This window comes from Peromyscus maniculatus, chromosome 1 (assembly GCF_049852395.1).
Source record: "Peromyscus maniculatus bairdii isolate BWxNUB_F1_BW_parent chromosome 1, HU_Pman_BW_mat_3.1, whole genome shotgun sequence".
NCBI lineage: Eukaryota > Metazoa > Chordata > Mammalia > Rodentia > Cricetidae > Peromyscus > Peromyscus maniculatus.
Genome location: NC_134852.1, coordinates 69,905,494 through 69,918,106, shown reverse-complemented (window position 1 = coordinate 69,918,106; position 12,613 = coordinate 69,905,494). Strand labels below are relative to the sequence as shown.

General features: G+C 54.8%; 1 long non-coding RNA gene and 6 other non-coding genes across 7 annotated transcripts in view; all 7 read left to right on the top strand.

Moving 5' to 3' along the window:
• LOC143272046 (uncharacterized) overlaps nt 1-12,613 on the top strand; it is a 129,703-nt gene that overhangs the window by 85,932 nt on the left and 31,158 nt on the right. The window lies entirely within an intron of this gene.
• Nucleotides 177-270, top strand: LOC143271555 (small nucleolar RNA SNORD116). Its single transcript, XR_013048776.1, has one exon. It is a non-coding gene; the product is annotated as a small nucleolar RNA SNORD116 (small nucleolar RNA).
• Nucleotides 2,265-2,358, top strand: LOC143271554 (small nucleolar RNA SNORD116). Its single transcript, XR_013048775.1, has one exon. It is a non-coding gene; the product is annotated as a small nucleolar RNA SNORD116 (small nucleolar RNA).
• LOC143271538 (small nucleolar RNA SNORD116) lies at nt 4,352-4,445 on the top strand. Its single transcript, XR_013048759.1, has one exon. It is a non-coding gene; the product is annotated as a small nucleolar RNA SNORD116 (small nucleolar RNA).
• On the top strand, nt 6,440-6,533 carry LOC143271553 (small nucleolar RNA SNORD116). Its single transcript, XR_013048774.1, has one exon. It is a non-coding gene; the product is annotated as a small nucleolar RNA SNORD116 (small nucleolar RNA).
• Nucleotides 8,530-8,623, top strand: LOC143271484 (small nucleolar RNA SNORD116). The gene has a single exon (XR_013048705.1). It is a non-coding gene; the product is annotated as a small nucleolar RNA SNORD116 (small nucleolar RNA).
• On the top strand, nt 10,618-10,711 carry LOC143271525 (small nucleolar RNA SNORD116). The gene has a single exon (XR_013048747.1). It is a non-coding gene; the product is annotated as a small nucleolar RNA SNORD116 (small nucleolar RNA).

The following is a 12,613-nucleotide window of genomic DNA, read 5'->3' as shown; positions in this document are numbered from 1 at the left end:
GGGCCTGTCTGCACCTGGAGCAGACTTAGGTCCTCAAGTTGCTTCCCATTTCCATGCAGAGACCCGTTGCCACCTGCACAAAGACGGGGCATGTCTTGGTATTTCTCGCACTCCCCAACACCCACCCTGTCCTGAGTGCCCTGAAAATCCCTGTACCGGGGCACTCCAGCGTGCTTGGATCGATGATGATTTCCAGTCAAACATTCCTTGGAAAAGCTGAACAAAATGAGTGAAAACTCAGTACCGCCGCTCTCATCGAAACTGAGGGCCGGCACCTTGGCTCACCCAAGTCCTCTGGGAGTCAGACACAGGCCTGAGAACCACTCCGCTGCTCCTGCCCCCCTCCAGCAGTAGCCAGACTCTCTTGCCATGGGCTTGATCTTTCCCCCACTCTGCTAGCCATCAGGGGCATGGGGAAAAGAGAATATTTGGGGCGTGCTGGCAAGCAAGCAGCCATCCCCACTCTCCCAAGCCAGACTGACAGCTAGACATGGGACCCTGGACCTTGGGCTCTCTTGTAGGCACTCTAGAAATATGCTAGCTTGGGACACCCACCTGAAACAGGCGTGCTGACCTGTGTAGAAATCTGCACGCTGGAGGCCTTTGGTGGACTAGCTTGACCGGGGAGCGCTAAAGTCAGACTGCTGGCCTCCTGGTGGAGGAGACAGGTGTGAGAGTGCTTTTCTTCCACCCATGGTAGTGGAGCACCCGTCTTGGCTCAAGCCTATCTCAAAGCTAGGAAAGACACCTATTTTGCGGAGTGGTCTTCAGCAGGGTGTGATTCTTCCAGGAAGGCCTGTTTGGAGGCCGGCTAGGGATCCCTTCCTTGTAGGAATTGCACTCTGGGTCCCAGGCTGTAGATCAAGACTGCCTTGAGAGCTCTGCTCATGGGCAGTGGAGGGTGCCCAAGAGACTTGGCTTGCAAGGGTGCATGCATTTCTGGTCACTGGAGACCTTGTGTGTTGCAACTTGTCTTGGGAGGTGCCAGGCTCTCTGGCTAGCCTTTGGCGTCCCACATAAGTTACGGTGTGTTGATGCAGTGTTCTCGCTTGCATTCAAAAATGGCAGCGCTCTTGAACACGGTCTGTCCCATGAAGACAGACTGACAGAGGGTGGCATCAATCCAGAGACAGGGTCAGAGACAGAGAGAGAAATCAGGAGAAAGAGAAAGAGACAAAAAAAGAGACAGAAGGAGGCAGAAAGAGAGTGAGAAAGGAGATCTGGTTGAGCCAGAGTGCCTGCCATTGCCTGTGGTGAAGTCCTCAGAGGAGACTTTAGGCGGTTTGACCTCGGGATCTCAGCATTTCTAGCAGGAGAAAGATGCAGATTTCGGGGTTAGCGTTGCCGACCTGGTTGTCAGAGATGATTTGATGGGAGTCGGGAGGCTTGGGTTGGCTAGTGAGCATGGCCAGAGCTGCGTCCTCCGCAGCTTGAACTTGAGACTGCAAGTAGAGCTTGCCCTGTTTAATGACCCCAGTGCACAGTGTTAGAGGACTGAGGTGCTAAGAGTTGGCCCTGGTTTTTTTTTTTCTTTTTTCGGGAAGAGTCTGCTTGCCTGCATTGCAGCTCCATGATGTGTAGGTCAGGCCGACACTGGTGGTTTGATTGCAGAGAGGGTCCAAGGTGATCTGAAAGGGCACGGAGGGAAGGAGGGACCCAGGGCAAGGACAAGCTCTGAGACCCTGGTGGAAACCTGGCACCGATGTGGCCTGGCATGCTGGAGGGTGAGGGAAGAGCAGGAGTGGTGAGAGGGCAGATGTGATCTGATCTGCCCATTGAACGAGCCAGGCCCACCCATCCATCCCAGAGCCAGTTGCCCGCTTCCCACTGTAATGTTGGCATGTGCTTTGATGTCTTCACAGTGTGGCATTGCGTGGCCTGCAAGGCCATAGTGCGGAGAGAGTGGCCCAGCTTCCTTTGCCCAGTACTCATGGCACCTGAAACAGTGAGCCTCGAGTGAAGTTGCTTGGTGTTGGTGACCTGCAGGAGAAGGCCTGAGGCCCAAGGTAAGCCTCCCATGCCTTGTCCCAGGTGCTCAGGATCCTGGGGTCTTGGTGGTGCTGCGAGGACTTACCATCCCTGCTTCCCGGGCCTGTCTGCACCTGGAGCAGACTTAGGTCCTCAAGTTGCTTCCCATTTCCATGCAGAGACCCGTTGCCACCTGCACAAAGACGGGGCATGTCTTGGTATTTCTCGCACTCCCCAACACCCACCCTGTCCTGAGTGCCCTGAAAATCCCTGTACCGGGGCACTCCAGCGTGCTTGGATCGATGATGATTTCCAGTCAAACATTCCTTGGAAAAGCTGAACAAAATGAGTGAAAACTCAGTACCGCCGCTCTCATCGAAACTGAGGGCCGGCACCTTGGCTCACCCAAGTCCTCTGGGAGTCAGACACAGGCCTGAGAACCACTCCGCTGCTCCTGCCCCCCTCCAGCAGTAGCCAGACTCTCTTGCCATGGGCTTGATCTTTCCCCCACTCTGCTAGCCATCAGGGGCATGGGGAAAAGAGAATATTTGGGGCGTGCTGGCAAGCAAGCAGCCATCCCCACTCTCCCAAGCCAGACTGACAGCTAGACATGGGACCCTGGACCTTGGGCTCTCTTGTAGGCACTCTAGAAATATGCTAGCTTGGGACACCCACCTGAAACAGGCGTGCTGACCTGTGTAGAAATCTGCACGCTGGAGGCCTTTGGTGGACTAGCTTGACCGGGGAGCGCTAAAGTCAGACTGCTGGCCTCCTGGTGGAGGAGACAGGTGTGAGAGTGCTTTTCTTCCACCCATGGTAGTGGAGCACCCGTCTTGGCTCAAGCCTATCTCAAAGCTAGGAAAGACACCTATTTTGCGGAGTGGTCTTCAGCAGGGTGTGATTCTTCCAGGAAGGCCTGTTTGGAGGCCAGCTAGGGATCCCTTCCTTGTAGGAATTGCACTCTGGGTCCCAGGCTGTAGATCAAGACTGCCTTGAGAGCTCTGCTCATGGGCAGTGGAGGGTGCCCAAGAGACTTGGCTTGCAAGGGTGCATGCATTTCTGGTCACTGGAGACCTTGTGTGTTGCAACTTGTCTTGGGAGGTGCCAGGCTCTCTGGCTAGCCTTTGGCGTCCCACATAAGTTACGGTGTGTTGATGCAGTGTTCTCGCTTGCATTCAAAAATGGCAGCGCTCTTGAACACGGTCTGTCCCATGAAGACAGACTGACAGAGGGTGGCATCAATCCAGAGACAGGGTCAGAGACAGAGAGAGAAATCAGGAGAAAGAGAAAGAGACAAAAAAAGAGACAGAAGGAGGCAGAAAGAGAGTGAGAAAGGAGATCTGGTTGAGCCAGAGTGCCTGCCATTGCCTGTGGTGAAGTCCTCAGAGGAGACTTTAGGCGGTTTGACCTCGGGATCTCAGCATTTCTAGCAGGAGAAAGATGCAGATTTCGGGGTTAGCGTTGCCGACCTGGTTGTCAGAGATGATTTGATGGGAGTCGGGAGGCTTGGGTTGGCTAGTGAGCATGGCCAGAGCTGCGTCCTCAGCAGCTTGAACTTGAGACAGCAAGTAGAGCTTGCCCTGTTTAATGACCCCAGTGCACAGTGTTAGAGGATTGAGGTGCTAACAGTTGGCCCTGGTTTTTTTTTTTTTTTTCGGGAAGAGTCTGCTTGCCTGCATTGCAGCTCCATGATGTGTAGGTCAGGCCGACACTGGTGGTTTGATTGCAGAGAGGGTCCAAGGTGATCTGAAAGGGCACGGAGGGAAGGAGGGACCCAGGGCAAGGACAAGCTCTGAGACCCTGGTGGAAACCTGGCACCGATGTGGCCTGGCATGCTGGAGGGTGAGGGCAGAGCAGGAGTGGTGAGAGGGCAGATGTGATCTGATCTGCCCATTGAGACGAGCCAGGCCCACCCATCCATCCCAGAGCCAGTTGCCCGCTTCCCACTGTAATGTTGGCATGTGCTTTGATGTCTTCACAGTGTGGCATTGCGTGGCCTGCAAGGGCATAGTGCGGAGAGAGTGGCCCAGCTTCCTTTGCCCAGGACTCATGGCACCTGAAACAGTGAGCCTCGAGTGAAGTTGCTTGGTGTTGGTGACCTGCAGGAGAAGGCCTGAGGCCCAAGGTAAGCCTCCCATGCCTTGTCCCAGGTGCTCAGGATCCTGGGGTCTTGGTGGTGCTGCGAGGACTTACCATCCCTGCTTCCCGGGCCTGTCTGCACCTGGAGCAGACTTAGGTCCTCAAGTTGCTTCCCATTTCCATGCAGAGACCCGTTGCCACCTGCACAAAGACGGGGCATGTCTTGGTATTTCTCGCACTCCCCAACACCCACCCTGTCCTGAGTGCCCTGAAAATCCCTGTACCGGGGCACTCCAGCGTGCTTGGATCGATGATGATTTCCAGTCAAACATTCCTTGGAAAAGCTGAACAAAATGAGTGAAAACTCAGTACCGCCGCTCTCATCGAAACTGAGGTCTGGCACCTTGGCTCACCCAAGTCCTCTGGGAGTCAGACACAGGCCTGAGAACCACTCCGCTGCTCCTGCCCCCCTCCAGCAGTAGCCAGACTCTCTTGCCATGGGCTTGATCTTTCCCCCACTCTGCTAGCCATCAGGGGCATGGGGAAAAGAGAATATTTGGGGCGTGCTGGCAAGCAAGCAGCCATCCCCACTCTCCCAAGCCAGACTGACAGCTAGACATGGGACCCTGGACCTTGGGCTCTCTTGTAGGCACTCTAGAAATATGCTAGCTTGGGACACCCACCTGAAACAGGCGTGCTGACCTGTGTAGAAATCTGCACACTGGAGACCTTTGGTGGACTAGCTTGACCGGGGAGCGCTAAGGTCAGACTGCTGGCCTCCTGGTGGAGGAGACAGGTGTGAGAGTGCTTTTCTTCCACCCATGGTAGTGGAGCACCCGTCTTGGCTCAAGCCTATCTCAAAGCTAGGAAAGACACCTATTTTGCGGAGTGGTCTTCAGCAGGGTGTGATTCTTCCAGGAAGGCCTGTTTGGAGGCCGGCTAGGGATCCCTTCCTTGTAGGAATTGCACTCTGGGTCCCAGGCTGTAGATCAAGACTGCCTTGAGAGCTCTGCTCATGGGCAGTGGAGGGTGCCAAAGCGAATTGGCTTGCAAGGGTGCATGCATTTCTGGTCACTGGAGACCTTGTGTGTTGCAACTTGTCTTGGGAGGTGCCAGGCTCTCTGGCTAGCCTTTGGCGTCCCACATAAGTTACGGTGTGTTGATGCAGTGTTCTCCCTTGCAGTCAAAAATGGCAGCGCTCTTGAACACGGTCTGTCCCATGAAGACAGACTGACAGAGGGTGGCATCAATCCAGAGACAGGGTCAGAGACAGAGAGAGAAATCAGGAGAAAGAGAAAGAGACAAAAAAAGAGACAGAAGGAGGCAGAAAGAGAGTGAGAAAGGAGATCTGGTTGAGCCAGAGTGCCTGCCATTGCCTGTGGTGAAGTCCTCAGAGGAGACTTTAGGCGGTTTGACCTCGGGATCTCAGCATTTCTAGCAGGAGAAAGATGCAGATTTCGGGGTTAGCGTTGCCGACCTGGTTGTCAGAGATGATTTGATGGGAGTCGGGAGGCTTGGGTTGGCTAGTGAGCATGGCCAGAGCTGCGTCCTCAGCAGCTTGAACTTGAGACAGCAAGTAGAGCTTGCCCTGTTTAATGACCCCAGTGCACAGTGTTAGAGGATTGAGGTGCTAACAGTTGGCCCTGGTTTTTTTTTTCTTTTTTCGGGAAGAGTCTGCTTGCCTGCATTGCAGCTCCATGATGTGTAGGTCAGGCCGACACTGGTGGTTTGATTGCAGAGAGGGTCCAAGGTGATCTGAAAGGGCACGGAGGGAAGGAGGGACCCAGGGCAAGGACAAGCTCTGAGACCCTGGTGGAAACCTGGCACCGATGTGGCCTGGCATGCTGGAGGGTGAGGGCAGAGCAGGAGTGGTGAGAGGGCAGATGTGATCTGATCTGCCCATTGAGACGAGCCAGGCCCACCCATCCATCCCAGAGCCAGTTGCCCGCTTCCCACTGTAATGTTGGCATGTGCTTTGATGTCTTCACAGTGTGGCATTGCGTGGCCTGCAAGGCCATAGTGCGGAGAGAGTGGCCCAGCTTCCTTTGCCCAGGACTCATGGCACCTGAAACAGTGAGCCTCGAGTGAAGTTGCTTGGTGTTGGTGACCTGCATCAGAAGGCCTGAGGCCCAAGGTAAGCCTCCCATGCCTTGTCCCAGGTGCTCAGGATCCTGGGGTCTTGGTGGTGCTGCGAGGACTTACCATCCCTGCTTCCCGGGCCTGTCTGCACCTGGAGCAGACTTAGGTCCTCAAGTTGCTTCCCATTTCCATGCAGAGACCGGTTGCCACCTGCACAAAGACGGGGCATGTCTTGGTATTTCTCGCACTCCCCAACACCCACCCTGTCCTGAGTGCCCTGAAAATCCCTGTACCGGGGCACTCCAGCGTGCTTGGATCGATGATGATTTCCAGTCAAACATTCCTTGGAAAAGCTGAACAAAATGAGTGAAAACTCAGTACCGCCGCTCTCATCGAAACTGAGGGCCGGCACCTTGGCTCACCCAAGTCCTCTGGGAGTCAGACACAGGCCTGAGAACCACTCCGCTGCTCCTGCCCCCCTCCAGCAGTAGCCAGACTCTCTTGCCATGGGCTTGATCTTTCCCCCACTCTGCTAGCCATCAGGGGCATGGGGAAAAGAGAATATTTGGGGCGTGCTGGCAAGCAAGCAGCCATCCCCACTCTCCCAAGCCAGACTGACAGCTAGACATGGGACCCTGGACCTTGGGCTCTCTTGTAGGCACTCTAGAAATATGCTAGCTTGGGACACCCACCTGAAACAGGCGTGCTGACCTGTGTAGAAATCTGCACACTGGAGACCTTTGGTGGACTAGCTTGACCGGGGAGCGCTAAAGTCAGACTGCTGGCCTCCTGGTGGAGGAGACAGGTGTGAGAGTGCTTTTCTTCCACCCATGGTAGTGGAGCACCCGTCTTGGCTCAAGCCTATCTCAAAGCTAGGAAAGACACCTATTTTGCGGAGTGGTCTTCAGCAGGGTGTGATTCTTCCAGGAAGGCCTGTTTGGAGGCCGGCTAGGGATCCCTTCCTTGTAGGAATTGCACTCTGGGTCCCAGGCTGTAGATCAAGACTGCCTTGAGAGCTCTGCTCATGGGCAGTGGAGGGTGCCCAAGAGACTTGGCTTGCAAGGGTGCATGCATTTCTGGTCACTGGAGACCTTGTGTGTTGCAACTTGTCTTGGGAGGTGCCAGGCTCTCTGGCTAGCCTTTGGCGTCCCACATAAGTTACGGTGTGTTGATGCAGTGTTCTCGCTTGCATTCAAAAATGGCAGCGCTCTTGAACACGGTCTGTCCCATGAAGACAGACTGACAGAGGGTGGCATCAATCCAGAGACAGGGTCAGAGACAGAGAGAGAAATCATGAGAAAGAGAAAGAGACAAAAAAAGAGACAGAAGGAGGCAGAAAGAGAGTGAGAAAGGAGATCTGGTTGAGGCAGAGTGCCTGCCACTGCCTGTGGTGAAGTCCTCAGAGGAGACTTTAGGCGGTTTGACCTCGGGATCTCAGCATTTCTAGCAGGAGAAAGATGCAGATTTCGGGGTTAGCGTTGCCGACCTGGTTGTCAGAGATGATTTGATGGGAGTCGGGAGGCTTGGGTTGGCTAGTGAGCATGGCCAGAGCTGCGTCCTCAGCAGCTTGAACTTGAGACTGCAAGTAGAGCTTGCCCTGTTTAATGACCCCAGTGCACAGTGTTAGAGGATTGAGGTGATAAGTGTTGGCCCTGGTTTTTTTTTTTTCTTTTTTCGGGAAGAGTCTGCTTGCCTGCATTGCAGCTCCATGATGTGTAGGTCAGGCCGACACTGGTGGTTTGATTGCAGAGAGGGTCCAAGGTGATCTGAAAGGGCACGGAGGGAAGGAGGGACCCAGGGCAAGGACAAGCTCTGAGACCCTGGTGGAAACCTGGCACCGATGTGGCCTGGCATGCTGGAGGGTGAGGGCAGAGCAGGAGTGGTGAGAGGGCAGATGTGATCTGATCTGCCCATTGAGACGAGCCAGGCCCACCCATCCATCCCAGAGCCAGTTGCCTGCTTCCCACTGTAATGTTGGCATGTGCTTTGATGTCTTCACAGTGTGGCATTGCGTGGCCTGCAAGGCCATAGTGCGGAGAGAGTGGCCCAGCTTCCTTTGCCCAGGACTCATGGCACCGGAAACAGTGAGCCTCGAGTGCAGTTGCTTGGTGTTGGTGACCTGCAGGAGAAGGCCTGAGGCCCAAGGTAAGCCTCCCATGCCTTGGCCCAGGTGCTCAGGATCCTGGGGTCTTGGTGGTGCTGCGAGGACTTACCATCCCTGCTTCCTGGGCATGTCTGAACCTGGAGCAGACTTAGGTCCTCAAGTTACTTCCCATTTCCATGCAGAGACCCGTTGCCACCTGCACAAAGACGGGGCATGTCTTGGTATTTCTCGCACTCCCCAACACCCACCCTGTCCTGAGTGCCCTGAAAATCCCTGTACCGGGGCACTCCAGCGTGCTTGGATCGATGATGATTTCCAGTCAAACATTCCTTGGAAAAGCTGAACAAAATGAGTGAAAACTCAGTACCGCCGCTCTCATCGAAACTGAGGTCCGGCACCTTGGCTCACCCAAGTCCTCTGGGAGTCAGACACAGGCCTGAGAACCACTCCGCTGCTCCTGCCCCCCTCCAGCAGTAGCCAGACTCTCTTGCCATGGGCTTGATCTTTCCCCCACTCTGCTAGCCATCAGGGGCATGGGGAAAAGAGAATATTTGGGGCGTGCTGGCAAGCAAGCAGCCATCCCCACTCTCCCAAGCCAGACTGACAGCTAGACATGGGACCCTGGACCTTGGGCTCTCTTGTAGGCACTCTAGAAATATGCTAGCTTGGGACACCCACCTGAAACAGGCGTGCTGACCTGTGTAGAAATCTGCACACTGGAGACCTTTGGTGGACTAGCTTGACCGGGGAGCGCTAAGGTCAGACTGCTGGCCTCCTGGTGGAGGAGACAGGTGTGAGAGTGCTTTTCTTCCACCCATGGTAGTGGAGCACCCGTCTTGGCTCAAGCCTATCTCAAAGCTAGGAAAGACACCTATTTTGCGGAGTGGTCTTCAGCAGGATGTGATTCTTCCAGGAAGGCCTGTTTGGAGGCCGGCTAGGGATCCCTTCCTTGTAGGAATTGCACTCTGGGTCCCAGGCTGTAGATCAAGACTGCCTTGAGAGCTCTGCTCATGGGCAGTGGAGGGTGCCAAAGCGAATTGGCTTGCAAGGGTGCATGCATTTCTGGTCACTGGAGACCTTGTGTGTTGCAACTTGTCTTGGGAGGTGCCAGGCTCTCTGGCTAGCCTTTGGCGTCCCACATAAGTTACGGTGTGTTGATGCAGTGTTCTCCCTTGCATTCAAAAATGGCAGCGCTCTTGAACACGGTCTGTCCCATGAAGACAGACTGACAGAGGGTGGCATCAATTCAGAGACAGGGGCAGAGACAGAGAGAGAAATCATGAGAAAGAGAAAGAGACAAAAAAAGAGACAGAAGGAGGCAGAAAGAGAGTGAGAAAGGAGATCTGGTTGAGGCAGAGTGCCTGCCACTGCCTGTGGTGAAGTCCTCAGAGGAGACTTTAGGCGGTTTGACCTCGGGATCTCAGCATTTCTAGCAGGAGAAAGATGCAGATTTCGGGGTTAGCGTTGCCGACCTGGTTGTCAGAGATGATTTGATGGGAGTCGGGAGGGTTGGGTTGGCTAGTGAGCATGGCCAGAGCTGCGTCCTCAGCAGCTTGAACTTGAGACTGCAAGTAGAGCTTGCCCTGTTTAATGACCCCAGTGCACAGTGTTAGAGGATTGAGGTGCTAAGAGTTGGCCCTGGTTTTTTTTTTCTTTTTTCGGGAAGAGTCTGCTTGCCTGCATTGCAGCTCCATGATGTGTAGGTCAGGCCGACACTGGTGGTTTGATTGCAGAGAGGGTCCAAGGTGATCTGAAAGGGCACGGAGGGAAGGAGGGACCCAGGGCAAGGACAAGCTCTGAGACCCTGGTGGAAAACTGGCACCGATGTGGCCTGGCATGCTGGAGGGTGAAGGCAGAGCAGGAGTGGTGAGAGGGCAGATGTGATCTGATCTGCCCATTGAGACGAGCCAGGCCCACCCATCCATCCCAGAGCCAGTTGCCCGCTTCCCACTGTAATGTTGGCATGTGCTTTGATGTCTTCACAGTGTGGCATTGCGTGGCCTGCAAGGCCATAGTGCGGAGAGAGTGGCCCAGCTTCCTTTGCCCAGGACTCATGGCACCTGAAACAGTGAGCCTCGAGTGAAGTTGCTTGGTGTTGGTGACCTGCAGGAGAAGGCCTGAGGCCCAAGGTAAGCCTCCCATGCCTTGTCCCAGGTGCTCAGGATCCTGGGGTCTTGGTGGTGCTGCGAGGACTTACCATCCCTGCTTCCCGGGCCTGTCTGCACCTGGAGCAGACTTAGGTCCTCAAGTTGCTTCCCATTTCCATGCAGAGACCCGTTGCCACCTGCACAAAGACGGGGCATGTCTTGGTATTTCTCGCACTCCCCAACACCCACCCTGTCCTGAGTGCCCTGAAAATCCCTGTACCAGGGCACTCCAGCGTGCTTGGATCGATGATGATTTCCAGTCAAACATTCCTTGGAAAAGCTGAACAAAATGAGTGAAAACTCAGTACTGCCGCTCTCATCGAAACTGAGGTCCGGCACCTTGGCTCACCCAAGTCCTCTGGGAGTCAGACACAGGCCTGAGAACCACTCCGCTGCTCCTGCCCCCCTCCAGCAGTAGCCAGACTCTCTTGCCATGGTCTTGATCTTTCCCCCACTCTGCTAGCCATCAGGGGCATGGGGAAAAGAGAATATTTGGGGCGTGCTGGCAAGCAAGCAGCCATCCCCACTCTCCCAAGCCAGACTGACAGCTAGACATGGGACCCTGGACCTTGGGCTCTCTTGTAGGCACTCTAGAAATATGCTAGCTTGGGACACCCACCTGAAACAGGCGTGCTGACCTGTGTAGAAATCTGCACACTGGAGACCTTTGGTGGACTAGCTTGACCGGGGAGCGCTAAGGTCAGACTGCTGGCCTCCTGGTGGAGGAGACAGGTGTGAGAGTGCTTTTCTTCCACCCATGGTAGTGGAGCACCCGTCTTGGCTCAAGCCTATCTCAAAGCTAGGAAAGACACCTATTTTGCGGAGTGGTCTTCAGCAGGGTGTGATTCTTCCAGGAAGGCCTGTTTGGAGGCCGGCTAGGGATCCCTTCCTTGTAGGAATTGCACTCTGGGTCCCAGGCTGTAGATCAAGACTGATTTGAGAGCTCTGCTCATGGGCAGTGGAGGGTGCCCAAGAGACTTGGCTTGCAAGGGTGCATGCATTTCTGGTCACTGGAGACCTTGTGTGTTGCAACTTGTCTTGGGAGGTGCCAGGCTCTCTGGCTAGCCTTTGGCGTCCCACATAAGTTACGGTGTGTTGATGCAGTGTTCTCCCTTGCAGTCAAAAATGGCAGCGCTCTTGAACACGGTCTGTCCCATGAAGACAGACTGACAGAGGGTGGCATCAATCCAGAGACAGGGTCAGAGACAGAGAGAGAAATCAGGAGAAAGAGAAAGAGACAAAAAAAGAGACAGAAGGAGGCAGAAAGAGAGTGAGAAAGGAGATCTGGTTGAGCCAGAGTGCCTGCCACTGCCTGTGGTGAAGTCCTCAGAGGAGACTTTAGGCGGTTTGACCTCGGGATCTCAGCATTTCTAGCAGGAGAAAGATGCAGATTTCGGGGTTAGCGTTGCCGACCTGGTTGTCAGAGATGATTTGATGGGAGTCGGGAGGGTTGGGTTGGCTAGTGAGCATGGCCAGAGCTGCGTCCTCAGCAGCTTGAACTTGAGACTGCAAGTAGAGCTTGCCCTGTTTAATGACCCCAGTGCACAGTGTTAGAGGATTGAGGTGCTAAGAGTTGGCCCTGGTTTTTTTTTTCTTTTTTCGGGAAGAGTCTGCTTGCCTGCATTGCAGCTCCATGATGTGTAGGTCAGGCCGACACTGGTGGTTTGATTGCAGAGAGGGTCCAAGGTGATCTGAAAGGGCACGGAGGGAAGGAGGGACCCAGGGCAAGGACAAGCTCTGAGACCCTGGTGGAAAACTGGCACCGATGTGGCCTGGCATGCTGGAGGGTGAAGGCAGAGCAGGAGTGGTGAGAGGGCAGATGTGATCTGATCTGCCCATTGAGACGAGCCAGGCCCACCCATCCATCCCAGAGCCAGTTGCCCGCTTCCCACTGTAATGTTGGCATGTGCTTTGATGTCTTCACAGTGTGGCATTGCGTGGCCTGCAAGGCCATAGTGCGGAGAGAGTGGCCCAGCTTCCTTTGCCCAGGACTCATGGCACCTGAAACAGTGAGCCTCGAGTGAAGTTGCTTGGTGTTGGTGACCTGCAGGAGAAGGCCTGAGGCCCAAGGTAAGCCTCCCATGCCTTGTCCCAGGTGCTCAGGATCCTGGGGTCTTGGTGGTGCTGCGAGGACTTACCATCCCTGCTTCCCGGGCCTGTCTGCACCTGGAGCAGACTTAGGTCCTCAAGTTGCTTCCCATTTCCATGCAGAGACCCGTTGCCACCTGCACAAAGA